The 19,221-nt window shown below is 45.9% G+C and overlaps 1 protein-coding gene across 6 annotated transcripts in view; it reads right to left on the bottom strand.

Moving 5' to 3' along the window:
* Positions 1-19,221, bottom strand: part of ELFN1 (extracellular leucine rich repeat and fibronectin type III domain containing 1) — a 269,308-nt gene that overhangs the window by 97,323 nt on the left and 152,764 nt on the right. For all 6 annotated transcript variants that reach the window (XM_083585663.1, XM_083585660.1, XM_083585658.1 and 3 more), the window contains one exon: positions 3,573-3,738. The gene's annotated coding sequence lies outside the window, so the exon portion shown is untranslated. The remainder of the gene's footprint in view (positions 1-3,572; positions 3,739-19,221) is intronic.

The following is a 19,221-nucleotide window of genomic DNA, read 5'->3' as shown; positions in this document are numbered from 1 at the left end:
CCCCATCCTTAGCCCCTATGGGCGCACCACCCTAGGGTGCCTGAGAGGCTTCCTTCGCCACTGCAGGTAAATGCACTCAAGGAAGGTCAGGTCCCATGTAGGGCATTGCCTGGGGACAGCCTAAAGGTAGCTCCTTCTTGCACTATTTGCTTGTAGCACTAGGCGAATCTTCTGCACATTAGTCACTATTTCATGCCCTAAACATCACCCAAGATTCACTGTGTTCTGTATGTTCTGGTTTTATAGTTTATTAATAGTAATAAACAGCCGATGAGTCTCAAGCTCTCATTGTTAGGCACTTCCCCCATATATGAAGACAGGTTCCGTTAATATTAGTGGACAAGACCAAGAGTGGGTCCAACGGTCAAGAAGGTGCTTTCTGCATGTGCTGCAGAGGGAAGGGAGGGGCAGATGGGGCTCATCCACCTGGGAAGATCGCCCACCAGGGAGAAGGAGAACTCTGATCCTAACCATCCTCTGCCTTGCAGGGAATCTTTTGGAGAAGAAAGGGGCCAAGGAGTAAACCCTACACAAATACAGAGTGGAATCCCTAAGATGGTTGGATGGCACCTTAAATGGCTCTTTCTGGCAACTCTTGCAGCCCAGCTGGTGCCAAATGTTTTGCTCTGTTTTCCTTTGGACCAAATCAGTGAGGCTGAGAGGGGGTCTTGTTGTATGGGGAGCCCAGGACCTCCAGACACAATGCCCAGGCTTCTGCCCCAGGGAGCTCACGACAGAGCTGCTTACCCAGTAGTTTGACTTCACCCCTGGAGGCACACTCCATTGTCTCTCAAGAGAGATGGATGCCAGCAGCAGCAACAACAACAACAACAACAACAACTATTATTATTATTATTATTATTATTATTATTATTATTATTATTATTATTATTTATACCCTGCCCATCTGGCTGAGTTTCCCCAGCCACTCTGGACAGATTCCAATCAAGTGTTAAAAACAATACAGCATTAAATATTAAAAGCTTCCCTAAACAGGGCTGCCTTCAGATGTCTTTTAAATATAAGATAGCTGCTTATTTCCTTGACATCTGCTGGGAGGGTGTTCCACAGGGCGGGTGCCACTACCGAGAAGGCCCTCTGTCTGGTTCCCTGTAACCTCACTTCTCACAATGAGGGAACTGCCAGAAGGCCCTCGGAGCTGGACCTCAGTGTCTGGGCTGAACGATGGGGTGGAGACCCTCCTTCAGGTATACAGGACCAAGGATAAAGAGGTGCGTCTTCAGCTTCCTCCAGAAGCTGCATAATGAAGGTGCCCGACGCACCTCTGTGAGGAGGGAGCTTCACACTTAGGGGCCACCACAGAGAATGCCCTCTCTCAGGCTGCCCGCCCTGAGCCTCTTGATGGAAGAGGAACCACCGAGAGGGCCCCTCTGGCAATCTCAGCACCCAAGAGGGTCTGTAGGGAAGAAGATGGTACTTCAGAGATTTGGGACCTGAGTCATCAAGGCTTTAAACACTAATGTGAGCACCTTCAATTGGGCCAGGAAATATGCAGACAACATGTGCCGCTGTTTTGAAACAAGGGTTATACAAGCTCTAAATGGAACCCCTGCCAGAAAGCTGGCGTTTTAACGATTTTACTGCACACCATCTCGATTGCTTGTATGAGATGGCTGTTTATAAATGTTCTCATTAAAAAGTTAATACAAATTTGCTTTCTGTCCTTTTTTTTTTTAGGACAGAGGCAATGGAGATGATGAACAATTGCTTCGGGAACATGGTTGTGGTCTTTGAACCTAGTATTTTCCCCCTCAAAAGACAGAGCCCTGAACAAAGCTTCATTGCAATTCAGCCGTTATCCTTCTAAAACCTAAAATGCTCTAGCAAAGCGAAAACTACTCCCTCCTTTAAAAAAAAAAAAGTACCATCCCTGCATTCCTGAGAAGTAATGGAAATAATCGCTTTATCCAGTGGTGCCACTGCCTAGAGGATTTTGTTTCCACTAAAATGGCCCTCTTTGTCCTTATGAAAAGCATATTTTGAATAACAACGGTACGAAAAAATTGCAGACTGACAGAAAGAGACGCACTTGACTCTGTACATCCATTCAAAAGTTCTCTCCTTTTCTCTCCCCCCTCCCCCCCCCGGCCAAATTCTTCTTTTCCTTTCCGACAGCGGAAGCATGAAACCCCGCACAATGGTCACGAGAAAAGGCGTCGTCCCTAGGCCTTAAGACACAACACGTCGCTTTAGCAGGGAACTGCGCTAGAGTGAACGCCAGTCTTAGGGCGCAGAATTATCATGGGCGATATTGCCTGGCCCAGAAAAATGGAGCAAGCTGTTTCCAATGGAAGAGTCGTGCATGAGCCTTGCAGTTCAAGCTGGGACTGAAGATTTCACAGCAAAGGTACCCATGAACTACCACATTTCCTATCCAGTACTTCTCCGTGTATAGTGGTACCTTGGGTTACAAACGCTTCGGATTACAAACTCCGCTAACCCGGAAGTAGTACCTTGGGCTGTGAACTTTGCCCCAGGATGGAAATGGAAATCGTGCGCTGGCAGTGCGGCAGAAGTAGGAGGCCCCATTAGCGAAAGGTTAAGAATGGTTTCGGGTTAAGAACGGACCTCCGGAACGAATTAAGTTCATAAACCGAGGTACCACAGTATAAGACTAGGGGTTGTTTTTTTATTGAAAAATAATGTTTAAAACCGTGAGTTGTCTTATACAATGGGTAGTGCCCAGGGGGGACGTAGGATTGGTTGATGCCAGAAGCCGGAGATGTCCGGCAGCGTGTCATTGGTGTCTGCAGTAAGGGGTGGTGTTGATTGGGTGTTGCTGCAGCAACTGGGCGGGCAATTGGCTGCTCCTGCCAGCGAGGGGACAGACGTTAGGAGGCGTTCCATCCCTTAAAAAAAGCTCAGCAATTCTGTGCAATCCTCCACAAAAAAGCTCAACAATTCTGGGCAATATCCCCCCCCCCCCATTTTCTTAATTTTTAGTCCCCCAAAACAGGGGGCGTCTTATACATGGGAGCGTGTTATACACAGAAAAGTATGGTAAGTCTAAAGGACATCATTTAAAGGACCGCAGTCTCTAAGCCAAGGATGACAGTGGCTGAGGGGAACTGGAGTCCAACAATATCTGGGTTTTATTTCAGGGCTATTTCACCCACACAGGTTGGCCACCTGACGCTGGCAAAAGCTAGGAATGACTTGCCTTGTGTGACAGAACTGCCACCTTGCCCTTGGGTTCGTTTAAGGAACATGTTGTACGCATTTTTGCCATTTAGAGCAACAGATCACCAGCAGAACAGTCGCAACACAGATTTCCCAGTACCAACAACGACAACAAAACCCCAGATCATGCCTCGACTGCTGTCTATATCTCCAGACGTATGTTGAGACGCAAACAAAATTCTGAACCATTGTCAAAGGCCATTTGTATTCCCCGTCTGGGAAGACAAAACAAACAGACCTCCCAGCGCTGTGTGCGGGTTCCTTTCAACGTGTGTTTTATCAGAAAAAGCTTCTCTCCCTCCCCAGCCTCTGACTGAGCTTTGCATCTCACGCCTCTCCCCATAGACTTGACTGAAAAGGTCACCTCTTACCTTGGTGCCGGAGACTCTGACATCCGAAAGCAGCCGCCAAATGGATGTTCCCCAGCGGAAGTCATGGATTTTGCCTTCTCATCATCTGTGTGTTGCTGCCAGGCACAATGGACTCAGGGTTTCTGAAGGTCTTGGAAGGACCGGGTCACCAAAGGTGGCCTTTGAACTGCAAAAAAGGAACAGCGACCAAAAAGAGAAGGTTAACATCAGGTCAAGGGAGGGAGGGGGGAAAAGACCTGTGGAAAGGGCAGACCTGACATTTCAAACAGACAGTCAATTCGAAGGACAAGGGTCAAGAGTGTACTCCAATGCCAGCAACATCAAAGACCACATGAATGGTTTCGTCTGGTCAGCTGAACCAGGTGGGGGTAGCTGATGGGTCTCAAACCCTTGGTGAGTTAGAGACTTCCCCCTACATGTGAAGACAGAATCCAGCGGATTATGCAGATGAGACTAATTGTGGGTCCAGTGGTAAAGAAGGCGGTTTCTGCACATGTTGTGTAGAGGGAGGTGAGGGGCAGATGGGGTCCATAAACTTAGGAAGATAGCCCATCTAAGAGAAGGAAAACTCCCAGCCTAAACCTCCGCTGCCTTGCAGGGTATCTTTGGGAGAAGCAAAAGGCGAAGTGTAGGCAACCTAAGGCCCGGGGGCCGGATGAGGCCCAATTGCTATCTCAATCCGGGCCGCAGACGGTCCAGGAATCAGTGTATTTTTACGTGAGTAGAATGTGTCCTTTTATTTAAAATGCATCTCTGGGTTATTTGTGGGGCATAGGAATTCGTTCATATATTTTTTTCCAAAATATAGTTTGGCCCACCACATGGTCTGAGGGACGGTGGACCGGCCCATGGCTGAAAAAGGTTGCTGACCGCTGGAGTAAACCCTACACAAATCTGGAATGGAGTCCCTAAGGTGGTTGGATGGCGCCTGGTACGCCTCCTTCCAGCAACTCCTGCAGCCCAGCTGGTGCCAAACGTCTTGTTCTGCTCTCCTTTCGACCCCATCAGTGAGGCCAAGAGGGGGGTCTTGTCATCTGGGCAGCCCAGGATCTCCAGACACACTGCCCAGGCTTGCGCCCCAGGAAGGTTACTTTGGTGCTGCTAACACAGTGGTTTGACTTCACCCTAGTAGACACACCCCGTTGTCTCTCTAGACCAGTGTTTCCCAAACTTGGATCTCCGGCTGTTTTTGGACTACAACTCCCATCATCCCTAGCTAACAGGACCAGTGGTCAAGGGTAATGGGAACTGTAGTCCAAAAACAGCTGGAGAACCAAGTTTGGGAAACACTTCTCTAGACAGACATAAACCAACAACAACTAGGTATACATGTGTATATTAGGTATACATATATACAGTGCACACAAGTTAGAGTGCACACTGAAACGCTAACAAAATTTTGTGAGGACTCTTAAGAAAAATGTGTGATCTTATGCAGAAGCGTCCACCCCTGGAGTCTACATGTAGATATCATTAGCATTTCCTTTGTTCTGCAATGACAAACTGGGAGGGGGGTCCCAGCCCCCTCCTCAAATGCATTTCAAAAGGAAGATATAGCCATTTTGGTATGCAGGTGCCCTTCACATCTGGTGTACTCTGCATGAATTTTGCACTCAGATACCTCCATCTTGGCGTGGCCTTAACCCTCCTGCACATTAGGCAATTTTATTATCCTCAAAATCCATATCTACACATTTCAGATGTATTGGGCAAAAATCCTATTAAGGACAACAAGATTAGAAAAGGCCATTATAATCTAGTGCTGGATGGTTCCACAAAGAGAGTAATATGCAGCCCCCAAGGTGAATGCCAGAGAAGATGGAGAGACCAAAAGGATGGGGGTCAGCACATCAAAGGAGGCAGGTCGGGGGCTGGAGAGACGTTAATGAGTCCGCGAGCAAATATTAACAAAGAGAATGTCGGCTTGAGAACATCTCTCGGGCAGTTCGCAAAGTATCTGAAGGGAGAATGGCTACAGCATAATCAATCAGATAGATGGGTTCCCCAAGGTTTCATGGGAAAGCGAGAGATGCTCAGGATGAGGTCTGACATCTGTGCTCGAAAGAGAAGAACACACGGCAACAATTCCTTAGGGAAAACAAAGGTGTAGCCAGGTGACAGTGAGATAATTCAGACACCTGACTGCTGGCTCAATTGTAAGATGGTAATTAGGATCCAGCTGAAAGTACTCTAAGCTGTTGGCTTTCTGGTAAACATCTCAAGCAGTTCCAATAAATGCCTCCCTTATCTGATGGCTTTTTCTAGACCTTTGTTTGCTTTTTATTTGCCCTTGCTTGTCCTCACTGTCCATTCCTCTCGCTTTGCCTCCAGTGACTTCTGATTGGCTAGGCTGCATGTGATCCTTGATTGGGCTGGACCACCCATGGGGAAGCCCTGAGGGGAAATGGCACTGAAGCCAACTCCTAAATATTTTTGTCCCCTCAAGAGAACTACACCTGGGGGATTGGGGGTCTTGGACGGAGAGTGTTTTTAGCGCTGGATTTAGGGTGGCGCTGTGGGTTAAACCACAGAGCCTAGGACTTGCCGATCAGAAGGTCGGCGGTTCGAATCCTCGCGACGGGGTGAGCTCCCGTTGCTCGGTCCCTGCTCCTGCCAACCGAGTAGTTTGAAAGCACACCAGTGCAAGTAGATAAATAGGTACCACTCTGGCAGGAAGGTAAACAGCATTTCTGTGCACTGCTCTGGTTCGCCAGAAGCGGCTTAGTCATGCTGGCCACATGACCCGGAAGCTGTACGCCAGCTCCCTCGGCCAGTAAAGCGAGATGAGTGCCGCAACCCCAGAGTTGGCCACAACTTTACCCTTTACCTTTTTAGGCAGCTGAGGGGCTGCCAAACTGGGAAGCTTCATAACTGAGAAACTTCACTTGGGAGTGCCTATTTTTGGCTTCTCACAGGTTGCCATCTTTTGAAAGATTACCAAAGCACGCCCCTGGTGTTTGGGGTACAGGGGAGGGCTGGAAGAGTGGGAAGTCCAGAGTTCTTCTACGGCTCAGATTTTAACTTGAGCTGGGAAAGAATTCCCAAGGCAAGCTCTGCAAGCCCCCAGAGCCTGTAAAAATGAGCCCAAATTTGGAAAGCTTTACTGGCACCTCTATTAGACATATAAAACCCCTTAAATTGGCAATTAATTGCACGTAACCAACAGATTAGAGCTTAATGGGGCTAATGGGCAGGGAGGGGGGGGGAAATGGAGGGGTCCTGGGATTTTTTGAAAAGCAGGGAGAAGACAAAATGACAGAAGAAACTATAGAGAAGCAATAAAAGACTGACAGCTTAGGTTCCTCTCCCCTGAAATAGCATCATCCATAAGGTGGAGGAGAACCTCCAGGCAGTGGTCCTTGGGGTGATGACAGGGGATGAATGAGGAGCATTCCCCCCTGTTTTAAACTCTGAAATGTTGGAGGTGGATCGAAAACCTTTCATTGCCTGGACTATGCAGAATTAGATAAATAACAGGAAAGATTCGAAACCTGCGGAACCAGAGATTCTTAGAAGACTGGAGTAAATATTTGAACTATTTGAAAAGCAATTGTAATAAACAGATTACGCTAGTAGGACTGCAAGAAGTTCTGTAAGGAGGATTATGTGAAATATTGCAAGGAGGACTATGATGAGAATTATTAGTTAATGATAATTAAAAGTAATAGAGAAATTAAGAAGTGCAGGATAAGTGAGAAAGAATGGAAAATCTTCGGAGGTTGTTGATGGAAGTCTAAAATATTGTATAAGATAAGGAGTTATGTTAAATGATTGTTAGAAATGTTATGTTTAAAAATTACTAATAAAAATGTGTGTGTGTGTATATAAAGGTAAAGGTAAAGGGACCCCTGACCATTAGGTCCAGTCGTGACTGACTCTGGCGTTGCGGCGCTCATCTCGCTTTATTGGCTGAGGGAGCCGGCGTACAGCTTCCAGGCCAGCATGACTAAGCCGCTTCTGGTGAACAAGAGCAGCGCACGGAAACGCCGTTTACCTTCCCGCCAGAGCGGTAGCTATTTACCTACTTGCACTTTGATGTGCTTTTGAACTGCTAGGTGGGCAGGAGCAGGGACCGAGCAATGGGAGCTCACCCTGTTGCGGGGATTTGAACCGCCAACCTTCTGATTAGCAAGTCCTAGGCACTGTGGTTTAACCCACAGCGCCACCCGTGTATATATATATATATATATATATACACACCTTTCATTGCCAGGGAGCAGTGGAGTCTTTGCCCCGCTTTATTTTTCTGACCCTAAATGTGGCATTGTGTCCTATTTGACAGAGGGCAGTCCTGTGTTTGAAGGGCTGCTCAGCAGACAGAAATACCATCCAGCTCACCAGACTGGGGAAGACTGTGACCAGGGGAGTTGCGCATCTGCTCTCTCTCAATGATACACCAAAGAAAAACCCCTGTGTTGCAAAACAGAACCCTCTTTCAATTGTAGCAATCCCTTCTCAAGTGTGCACCTAACTGCATATATCAGAATATGGGTCATGGGGCGAAAGATTCCTGCCTTGGCAAGGGGTTGGACTAGATGAGCCTTGTTGACACCTTCCCACTCTAAAATTCTATGATTCTATGGGTCTATGATTCATACAATTCTACGATTCTTTTGTCATCTATTGGGCCAGTCCATTGGCATCGAACCTGTTTTTAGAAAGATACACAGGGAGCGTGATTTGCCTCAACCTGCACAAGTGTCTGGTCAGGGGTTGGGGATTGTGGATTTCTTAAAGTCTCCCCCCATTCTGTGATGCCTGCATTGCAGCAGGTTGGACTAGATGACCCTTTGGCTCCCCTCTGTCTCTACAATTCTTTCTCCCACAATAATCCAAGCACCAGGTGGAGGTTTTGCGTGTGAGCCAGACTCAGTGCTTTTTTCCTGATGGGATGCAGGGGTACGCATACCCCTAAACATTTTGTGAATCTCTATACTTTTGTCCATTTACTGTACAGTGGTACCTCAGGTTAAGAACTTAATTCATTCTCGAGGTCCGTTCTTAACCTGAAACTGTTCTTAACCTGAAGCACCACTTTAGCTAATGGGGCCTCCTGCTGCTGCCGCGCCGCCGGAGCACAATTTCTGTTCTCATCTTGAAGCAAAGTTCTTAACCCGAGGTACTATTTCTGGGTTAGTGGAGTCTGTAACCTGAAGCGTCTGTAACCCGAGGTACCACTGTATTTATTTCCCCCGATTTGAACTGTAAAATGGTGATTTTCTTGAGTCAAAATGAGAGTACCCCTAAACATTTTTTTTAGAAAAAAAGCACTGCCTGGATTAATCTGAAAAGGTAGTTCAAAAACTGTGTGGATAGAAGCAGAAGCGTTTTGGGGAAGGGGTGCTTTAATGGGGTGATCTTTATCGATGGCTTGCCAGCCCTCAGCTAAAATTCATCTGGTGCACGACAGAGACTTTCTGCATTCATATGGCTTCTCTCTCAGCCCTGCCTGACAATAGCCTCAGCCTCATAAGTCTCGAACGGCGGTTGAGAGATGCGCCCGATAAAGATTTTGCTTCTGGAACGCAATTCCGCTGCAGAGGAGGCAGCCGGGATGGATCGCAGCACATTCATCCATCACCGCAGGAGCCCGTGCGGTAATAACAGATGTTAAAAGCTGCCAAACTTCTTTCTGTCACTAAACTAAAGAGACGTATAATCCCCGAAGCACAAAGGGAGCACATCTGATGAGCACAAAGTAATTTTTACATTCACTTTCCCTGAACTTAACCACACTTTGCTAAAAGGTATCACACTGCCGTCTGAACAATAGCGCCGAACCGGGCAATCAGCGCTGAATGAATAATTTGAAAACCAAAGCGCCGTTTTGGATTGAACCAGTTCCCTGACACATTCCGATCTGACTTTCTTCTTTTCTTTTTGGGTTGCTGCTGCTGCTGCTGTTACTGGCAAAGCATCTGCAATTTTTATCTCTTCCATCCTGGCAGCTTATATGAAACACCATTTAAAAACACATACTGATAGCGGACTGTCAGGACTTATATCTCCAGTTCCTAACACTGTCATGTTCCCTCTTCAACATGCTGTGGAAGTCTAGATTGACTCAGGCCTGCTCCTATCTTCAGGAGGGGAAAGGGCTAAAGCTAAGGTCAGCAAACTTTTTCAGCAGGGGGCCTGTCCACCGTCCCTCAGACCATGTGGGGGGGCCGGACTATATTTTGAAAAAAATATATGAATGAATTCCTATGCCCCACAAATAACCCAGAGATGCATTTTAAATAAAAGGACACATTCTACTCATGTAAAAACACTCTGATTCCCGGACTGTCTGCAGGCCAGATTTAGAAGGCGATTGGGCCTTCTAGTTTGCCTACCCATGGGCTAAAGAGTCAACCCTACATTGCTACAATGGCCACTCAGACGCTACTAGCCCAGAGATGGAAGGAAGAGGTAACCCCAGCCAGAGAAGAATGGCAAATTAAGTTGATGGACTATACCAAAATGGCAGAACTAACTGGGAAGCTCAGGTACCAAGAAAACAAGAAATTTTAAAAAGAATGGGGAATGTTTATAATGTATATACAAAATCATTGTAAACAGGTCCAAACATTAGCAGGATTTTAAACACACTTGTAACGTATAGATAATCTAGGAAGATGAAAAACTGGAGAAGTACGGATATGCAGTTGAAATAGAATCGACAGGACCCATGGGGGGGGGGGAGAGGTCAGGAGATTCAGAGTAATCTCAATAATTGGTTTTGGAAATGGTTTTGTTGTATGTTTATATTTTGGAAAATCAAATAAAAAATTATTTCAAAAGAAGAAGAAGAAGAAGAAGAGGAGGAGGAGGAGGAGGAGGAGGAGCTTGGATTTGATATCCCGCTTTATCACTACCCGAAGGAGTCTCAAAGCGGCTAACCATCTCCTTTCCCTTCCTCCCCCACAACAAACACTCTGTGAGGTGAGTGGGGCTGAGAGACTTCAGAGAAGTGTGACTAGCCCAAGGTCACCCAGCAGCTGCATGTGGAGGAGCAGAGACGCGAACCCAGTTCACCAGAATACAAGGCTACCGCTCTTAACCACTACACCACACTGGCTCTCAGTGAGTCAACCCTATTCAGATCCAGAGTGGAGTCCCTAAGGCGGTTGGATGACACCTTGTAGCCTCCTTCCAGCAACTCCTGCAGCCCAGCTGGTGCCAAATGTATTGCTCTGCTTTCCTTTGGACCACATCAGTGAGGCTGAGAAGGGGGTCCTTGTTGTCTGAACAGCCCAAGTTCTTCTGGAGGAGAAGAGACTTCTCCAGACAGACAGATGCCAACAACAGTTCTATCATGTCTTGCCCCCAAGGAACTCAAGGTGGTCTCATGGTTCTCCCTCTCCCCATTTTATTCTTACAGCATCCAAACTACCTAAGCTTGTGGTTCATCTCAGTGGGAACTAGACCAAAGATGAAGAATGTGTGGACCTCCAGAGGTCACTGGACGCCAGTTCCCTGCATGGCCAGCGATCAGGGATGATGAGAAGGATCCGGAGGGCCAGAAGTTATCCATCTCTGCATAAGACTGTGATCCAAGGCTAGGGAACTGCAGGCATGACCTCTCAGTAACAGATAGACTGGTTTTTCAAAGGCAGCAAGGTATACAATCCCAAGTACCCTCTGGCATGAAAAGTCTCCACATTGCTACAGTCACTACACTCTGCTTAGCAATAAATTCAGATGTCTGCCTTAGGTAATTCAGGTCCCCTTTTCCAGCTTGTAAATAGGGTTGCCACTTGTCCTGTATAATACAGGATTGTCACTCATTTCAGTGTAAAATGCTATGTCCTGTATTCCAGGTCATCCTGCTTTCTCTCTTTCTCTGTCTCTCTCTGCCAGGTTAGGGATCCTCTCCAAATGCAAGTGTTGGAAAGGGTGTGTGGAAGGTCATGCATTTAAGTTCTGGGGAGCCAAGCATGGACAGATTTACAAATTTGTGTGTATGTGTTTGTGTGCACATTTGTGTCAAATCCCAGAGGGGCCATCCTGTTAGCCTGCAATAGATTGTACAGTCATACCTTGGGTTACAAACACTTCAGGTTGCGTTTTTTTGGGTAACGGACCACCAAAACCCAGAAGTACCGGAATGGGTTACTTCCAGGTTTTGGCAGTTGCGCATTTGCAGAAGCGCTAAATCGCGCTTTGCGCATGCGCAGAAGCGCCAAGTCACAACCTGCGCGTGCGCAGACACGCTGCTGTGGGTTGCGAATGCTGAGGGCTTTGAACGTGCATCCCGCATGGATCACATTCGCAACCCGAGCGTCCACTGTAATGGCTTGGTTTGAAGTCACTTCAACAACAAATATGAAAAGAAATTGCTCCTCAATTGCCTTTGTCCTGCCCTGTCCTGTATTTTGCCAGAACAAAGGTAGCAACCCTACTTATAAAGCAGGAATAAACACCAGGAGGCCAGGAAGGCCAAGGTTTGAATTCCCACTGAGTGGATTTGGACCGGTCAACATCTCTCAGCCTAATTACTTCACAGGGTTGTTAGGGTAAAATGGAGAGGGAGGGAAGTCTGTATACCTCCCTGGAGGTTGGGTTGGAGATGGAACATAGATGTGATGATGATGATGATGATGATAATACAACAGTAAATAAATAAAGATAGTATTGAGATAGGGTTGCCAGACCTCCAAATGTGACCTGAAGTCTCCAGGCTTGCCTGCCCCCCTCCAGGTGGCAGGTGCAGGGCTTGAATCTCTAGGTGGGAGAGAGTGCCTTTAATATATATATTAAGAAAACTGTTTTTTTAAGTTCAATAAAGCAATTAAAAAAGAAAAGTGTGAATGCAGCTTGCAAGCTTCAGTTCAGCAGTTGCCTGCTGCCAATCATGGCATAGATACTTGTGCTGGGGGCTGCCCTCCTCGGCTCCCCTCTCCTAATTAACCCCCATCTCCAGGGCCTGACCTGTGTCATCACTCGGGGCCACTCTATGACATCATCAAGGGCTGCCCCTAGGTCTCAGGTTTGCGCCCTGAAATCTCAAGGTCTTGGGTGCTCCTGACCTGGTAACCCTACACTGAGCTGCAAATCAGTTCCAGTTGCACCGTGATATAGGTTGTTAATCTATCACGGGAGAAGTCAAAGGGTTTCCAAGTCAGCCTTTTTCCACCTCCCTGGCTGCAAAATTTCTCCCTTTCTCCTCCCCACCCCATGTTTCCTGTAACATCAATCTACTTGGTCCAGAAAGACTGGTGCTTTTTTCTTTCAACCGACAGAGGCACGGCCGTGTGGGCTGAGAATTGCTAAAAATTAAAAAACCCTTGTCGCCGTTCTCCCTCTTGAAAAGGAGAGGCATTTATTCAATGCTCTGGAAATAAGCACTGCAAATAAGCGTCTTGGTGAACGACAGTTAGAATAATAGCCAAGCCCTGCACCACCCAGAGAACAGAGGAACGCGCTGGACTCCTGGGAGCACATTTCTATAATAAAGCCTTCTGTTTCTTCTGTCGCCAGCTTACAGTATCTTCCTTAATGTCTCAGCAAAGCTGAGCGGCTCTCCGGCCCCCTGCAGATAGATTAGCTATCATTACGCTTTAAGGGCATTGGAATTACAAACTTGCAAAGCAATAGATTGGTACTTATAAACCACAGCTGGACAGCTTCAGATTAAGCCTTTTTGGGGAGTGGGGGGAGGAATTAAATGTTGAGATTTCTGGATTGTGTGAATGTTTTCACAAACGCCAGGCTTGTACTCTACAGTCAGCCCTGGCTGTTTGCACATACTCCAGTCTCTGTTCTCACAAATTGCTGTTGTTGTTGTTGTATTATTTATTGACACCCCACCATTTCCCCAGACTCAAGACAGCTTACACCAATTAAAAGGACGCAGATAAAATACAAAAAGCTAAAAGAAAGTATAGCAGACAATTGTTTTAAAAGCAATTAAACTCTAATAGACTTAGAACGCATCTAGTAAAATTCAGATAATGAAAACAGCACCGCACTATTTAAAAGCCATTTCCTTTACAAAAGAAAAAGAAAACCAGTCAGTTCGTAAACCAGTCTTCACCTGATGGTAGAGGAACAGCAAGGAGGGAGCCAGTCTGGCAGGATTGAGAGGAGAGCCTCCTTTGAAGATCTCAGAGTCCAGGCAGGTTATATGGGAGGATACAGCGTTTCTCATTAATGTATTGATGATCTAAATTTTGCTGTATTTTGCAACTTAGCAAATTATGTTCTAAGCCAGCATAGCTTGCTGTGGGAATGATTTAAACACTGTGACATTTGATTGAATGTTAGATATTGGGTATAGATTTTGATTTTGTCCCAGCTGTCCTAATATGAATTGCATTTAACCTTTTAGATAGAAAGCATTAGGATCGGTTTTTGTGTGCCTGCGTTTTGTAACTCTCATGCCATCCTCCTACACTGTGCAAACATTGCATGCCACTTCCAGCCTTATCTCACCCTAGAAAGGCAGGTGATGTTTTGTGAAAGAGGGGTGGGTTGAGTTAGCATCTGCTAGGAAATTTACAGATTGCTCTTTGCTGAAAGAAAACTACATGAAAATGATGTATACCAGTACAGTGGTACCTCGGGTTAAGTACTTAATTCGTTCCGGAGGTCCGTTCTTAACCTGAAACTGTTCTTAACCTGAAGCACCACTTTAGCTAATGGGGCCTCCTGCTGCCGCTGCGCCGCCAGAGCATGATTTCTGTTCTCATCCTGAAGCAAAGTTCTTAACCCGAGGTACTATTTCTGGCTTAGCGGAGTCTGTAACCTGAAGCGTATGTAACCCGAGGTACCACTGTACAGATAGCAAGAATGTACAAAACTGGTTCAAATATATGTTGGAAATGTAAGGAAGAAGGAGGGACTTTTTATCATATGTGGTGGGATTGTAGTGAAATTTAAAAAAATCTGGGAAATTATATACAATGAATTGAAGAAAATGTTTCAATTAACATTTGTAAAAAAAGCCTGAAGCATTTTTGTTAGGGATTGTAGGAAAAAACCTGCCAAGGAAATTGAAGAACATATTCATGTATGCGACAACGGTGGCAAGAGTCTTAATAGCACGAGGATGGAAGAATGAAGAAATCTTGACAAAAGAACTGTGGCAAGGGAAACTGATGGACTATGTGGCGAAACTGACGCACAAACTGCGTGATGATCAGGGCTCCTTCCAACTCTATATTTCTATGAAGTGCAGCTTCTGGGTCAAGTGAAAGGGAAGCCCCACATCTTCTAGCTGCCCATGTCAAAGAGGAGGAGGAGGAAGAGGAGGGCTAGGGGGTGGGCCCTTGCCAGATGCCCAACTATGCCAGCATCAACACCAGCCCTGCCCATTTGCCTGCTCATCGGGAAGCGCCGAAGCCACAGAGAGCAGGTGCCAAAGGCAACTTGTGGAAAAGCCTTAGCAAAACTGAAGGAGGAGAAGTGAAAAAGAAGAAGGAGGGAAGGCACAGTCAGTTCATTCTTAATTGGGCCTTCATTATGTCAGGTGAAAAGGAGCCGAATCTACAGCTGTTCCTGCTGTTCCCTGTCCGTCAAAGCCAAAGCCAGAGAATATTCTGCGTGGATGAGAGATAAATGGCCGATGGACTTTCTGACATACAGAAGCAGTCAATTAAATGGGAGTTTGCTTAGAAAGTAAACTCTCAACAAAGGCTGCTTCCTCTCCCCCATACCTTCATCCATTGCACGAGCAAAACCAGGGAGGTCCTGGCAGCATCCCTTTTTCTATAATAAAGATCACTACCAGAAGCCCTCTTCCTCTCCTCCCATATTTATTATATATTACATTTATTTGCCACTTCCTCCCCATGGCAACTCAAAGCATCTTTCATAAAACCCAATAAAAGTTAAAACAAAGAAATTTTTTTTCCCTTCCAGTAGCACCTTAAAGACCAACTAAGTTAGTTCTTGGTATGAGCTTTCGTGTGCATGCACACTTCTTCAGATACACTCCATTTCATGCGGCTCAATGTGGTGCCTTCCATAGTTCCAGTTACAGATAGGTAGCCGTGTTGGTCTGCCATAGTCAAAACAAAGAAAATTTTTTTCCTTCCAGTAGCACCTTAAAGACCAACTAAGTTAGTTCTTGGTATGAACTTTCGTGTATCTGAAGAAGTGTGCATGCACACGAAAGCTCATACCAAGAACTAACTTAGTTGGTCTTTAAGGTGCTACTGGAAGGAAAAAAATTTCTTTGTTTTGACTATGGCAGACCAACACGGCTACCTATCTGTAACCAATAAAAGTTGTTTGTTTGTTTTTGTTTGTTTGTTTTAAAAAAGAACATGACTCCCAATCAAATGATATGCTTGTCCAGATTTTGCAATGCACCTAAAATGTGCATTTTAATGTTTTGAAACATGCAAGTTTGGAGAAATGGCATACAATAATGCATACAGTTTAAATGCATAATTTTCATGCATTTTTTTTAATGGGACAGAGTTTTTTGATTGAGTGCCAGCCAAAATAAAACGGGGTGCACTTTGGTTGATGTGCCCACCCCTACCCTCATGCTGGAAGGTTTGTGGGCAAAAGAGAAAAAGCCTGACTGTTAGCTATGGAGGAGAAGAGGGAGGGAGGATAAGGCATGAAGCCAAGCCCAGCCTTCTTGGAACTGGCTCCTTCCCAATGCTAATCTCCCATCACATTCCAGCGTTTTGTCACAATGCGAGAAGGAACAAACGGAACCCTTCTTCCTTCCCTTCTGATCTCACATTCAGAGTCGAGGTCTGCTGGTACCGGACTCAAAGGCGAAGCGGAAATCGCTGCACAGTGACACATCTGTGCCGTTCCACTGTCCATTCTCTTTTCCTTCTCAAAGAGCTGCTGTGTGCATTAAGCAAACAGCTCTGCCTGAATCTCCAGTAGAGGAGAGGAACACTTGGGGGGTGGGGGTGGTATGGGGGGGGGGTCAAGAGCAAAAGGGCAAGAGGGAGCTGGGGAAGATGAGCTCGGGTTTGCCAAGTCCAATACTTTGCCGAGGATGCTCTTCAAAAGAAAGTAAGGACAGGGCAAATGTGCATCGGCCACATTTTGGGGGGCAATTATCTGTATCACCAGGGCAAAGCATTAATGGTCAGAACCATAGGGTATCAGATCAAAGGTCCACGTAGCTCAGCACTGTGCTTTGGCCTGGCCAGAAATATGCTTTGATGGAAACCAAGAGCCAGGGCAAAAAAAGTACAGTGGTACCTCGGGTTACATACGCTTCAGGTTACATACGCTTCAGGTTACAGACTCCACTAACCCAGAGATAGTGCTTCAGGTTAAGAACTTTGCTTCAGGATAAGAACAGAAATCGGGCTCTGGTGGCGTGGTGGCAGCAGGAGGCCCCATTAGCTAAAGTGGTGCTTCAGGTTAAGAACAGTTTCAGGTTAAGAACAGACCTCCGGAACGAATTAAGTTCTTAACCCGAGGTACCACTGTAGTAGCATCCTTCCATTTTTAGCCTCCACCAGCTGCCCTAATTAAGACAATGGACCAAAAAGCTATAAAACGTTAAAGTAAATAATAAATACGCTGTTGCATGGACCCTAATCTCTGAGTGGCGAGAGACTTTTCCGAGAGACTGAGTTGCTTGCACTTTTCCAAGATTCGGAAATGGAGACTGCGGCATCTTTAGGATTTATGCTTTTATTTACACACATGCACAACCTGAGCATAGGGTGGAGGGGCTCACAACAGCAGATCTTGTTCCCCCATAAGGTTTCCAGGCATCTCCAAGTCAAAGCTTAGGGTCCAGCACAAAGCAAATGTTTCTCTGTGTCTCCCCAGCTCCCAATATCAACCCAAACTCACATGCCCCATTCTCCATCCTAGGTTGATGGGTGAGGTGGGAAAAGGCTCACACATTTGTCTCTATGGCAACAGAGCAACCTCTTTGGACATGGAAAATGGCAGCACTTCACTGGCCAGCCAAAGCCATTCCCTTAACAAAGGAACTGTTAGGGCTTGTACCACAGCGTCTTCTGCTAGATTCTAAGTAGGCCTGGAAGGGGCCCAGGATATTATCCAGACTCATTGCCCCCTCCCCAAAACGCATACCGCTACAGTGAAAAAATCAGGGTAAGAAAACACAGGACTCAGCTACATTAGTCAAGAAACAGCGTTTTGAATGCGTTATAAACATGCAGCACCAGTTGGCACCAGAGAGCAAAAAACATTTCTAAGTGATTTTCCATAGTGGGTTTTTTTTGTTTTTGTTTTTTTGCTATAACAATTTAATTTCTGACTTATTTATAGCGTTTTTTCCCTTGTGTGTAGATTGTCCCACAGAGAACAGGACCCATTTAAAACACCAACTGCCAGAAGTTAGAAGGCCAGGGCAGAGGTTCTGGGTTCAATTCCTGGCATCTCTAGGGAAGAGACCTCTGCCTCAAACCCAAAGTGCCACTGCCAGTCAGTGTGAACATTGGTGAGCTAGAGGACCAAAGACCTGACTCTTTCTATGTTCTCCTCTGCCCTTCTATAAAGCAGAAGAGCTATTGGCAGATTTCTCCAGGAGGCGAGTTCTACATGCTAGGCACCATCACAGAGAAGGCCTCACTGGCCAAACGCCCCCGCAAACCCCCCAGTGGGGTACAGGGAAGGTTCTCTGGTGCTGATTTCAACATTCAGGGAGATTGATTCACACAAGAGAAAGCGGTGCTCAAATTGATGGCTCCTATACCACATAAGGTGTTTTATTCACTCATCCATTCATCCATTTATCAGCTGCCCAACCGCAACAGCTCTCTGAGTGACGTACAAATAAAAATAGATTAAAAAATGTAATTACAATCCAACAAGACAACCGTGAAAGCAGCAAATCAAACTCTGCAAACAAAAGGCAGGAGATCTAGCAAGTAAGATATTTCATGGAAACAATCAAAATAAAAGAATTCATTCCAGTAGCACCTTAGAGACCAACTAAGTTAGTTATTGGTATGAGCTTTCGTGTGCATGCATCTGAAGAAGGGTGCATGCACACAAAAGTTCATACCAATAACTAACTTAGTTGGTCTCTAAGGTGCTACTGGAAGGAATTTTTTAATTTTGTTTCGACTGTAAATGGAAACAATCAGTTCGGTTCATACGGCAGGCCAAAGGGATAACCGATCATGGAGTTAGAACAAAATTATGCGTGGCTTGGAGAAAGTGGGTAGAGAAATGTTTTCCTCCTTCTTTCATAACACGAGACACTCCTGGACACCAACGAGGCTAATAATAATAATAATAATAATAATAATAATAATAATTTCTTATTTATACCCTGCCCATCCGGCTGGGTTTCCCCAGCCACTCTGGGCAGCTTCCAACAAAAGATTAAAAATACATTAAGACACCAGTCATTAAAAACTTCCCTAAACAGGGCTGCCTTCAGATGTCTTCTAAATGTGAGGTAGTTGTTTATTTCTTTGACATCTGATGGGAGGGCGTTCCACAGGGCAGGTGCCACCACCGAGAAGGCCCTCTGCCTGGTTCCCTGTAACTTCACTTCTCGCAGTGAGGGAAGGCCCTCTGAGCTGGACCTCAGTGTCCAGGCTGAACGATGGAAGTGGAGACGTTCCTTTAGGTCTACTGGGCTGAGGCCATTTAGGGCTTTAAAGGTCAGCACCAACACTTTGAATTGTGCTTAGAAATGTACTGGCTGAATGCTGGAAGATTCAAGAAAGTGATTCTTCTTACGTTGCTACCCTTTGAC

The sequence above is a fragment of the Podarcis filfolensis genome (genome assembly GCF_964270895.1).
Source record: "Podarcis filfolensis genome assembly, chromosome: 14".
NCBI lineage: Eukaryota > Metazoa > Chordata > Lepidosauria > Squamata > Lacertidae > Podarcis > Podarcis filfolensis.
This window is presented reverse-complemented; position numbering and strand designations above follow the sequence as displayed.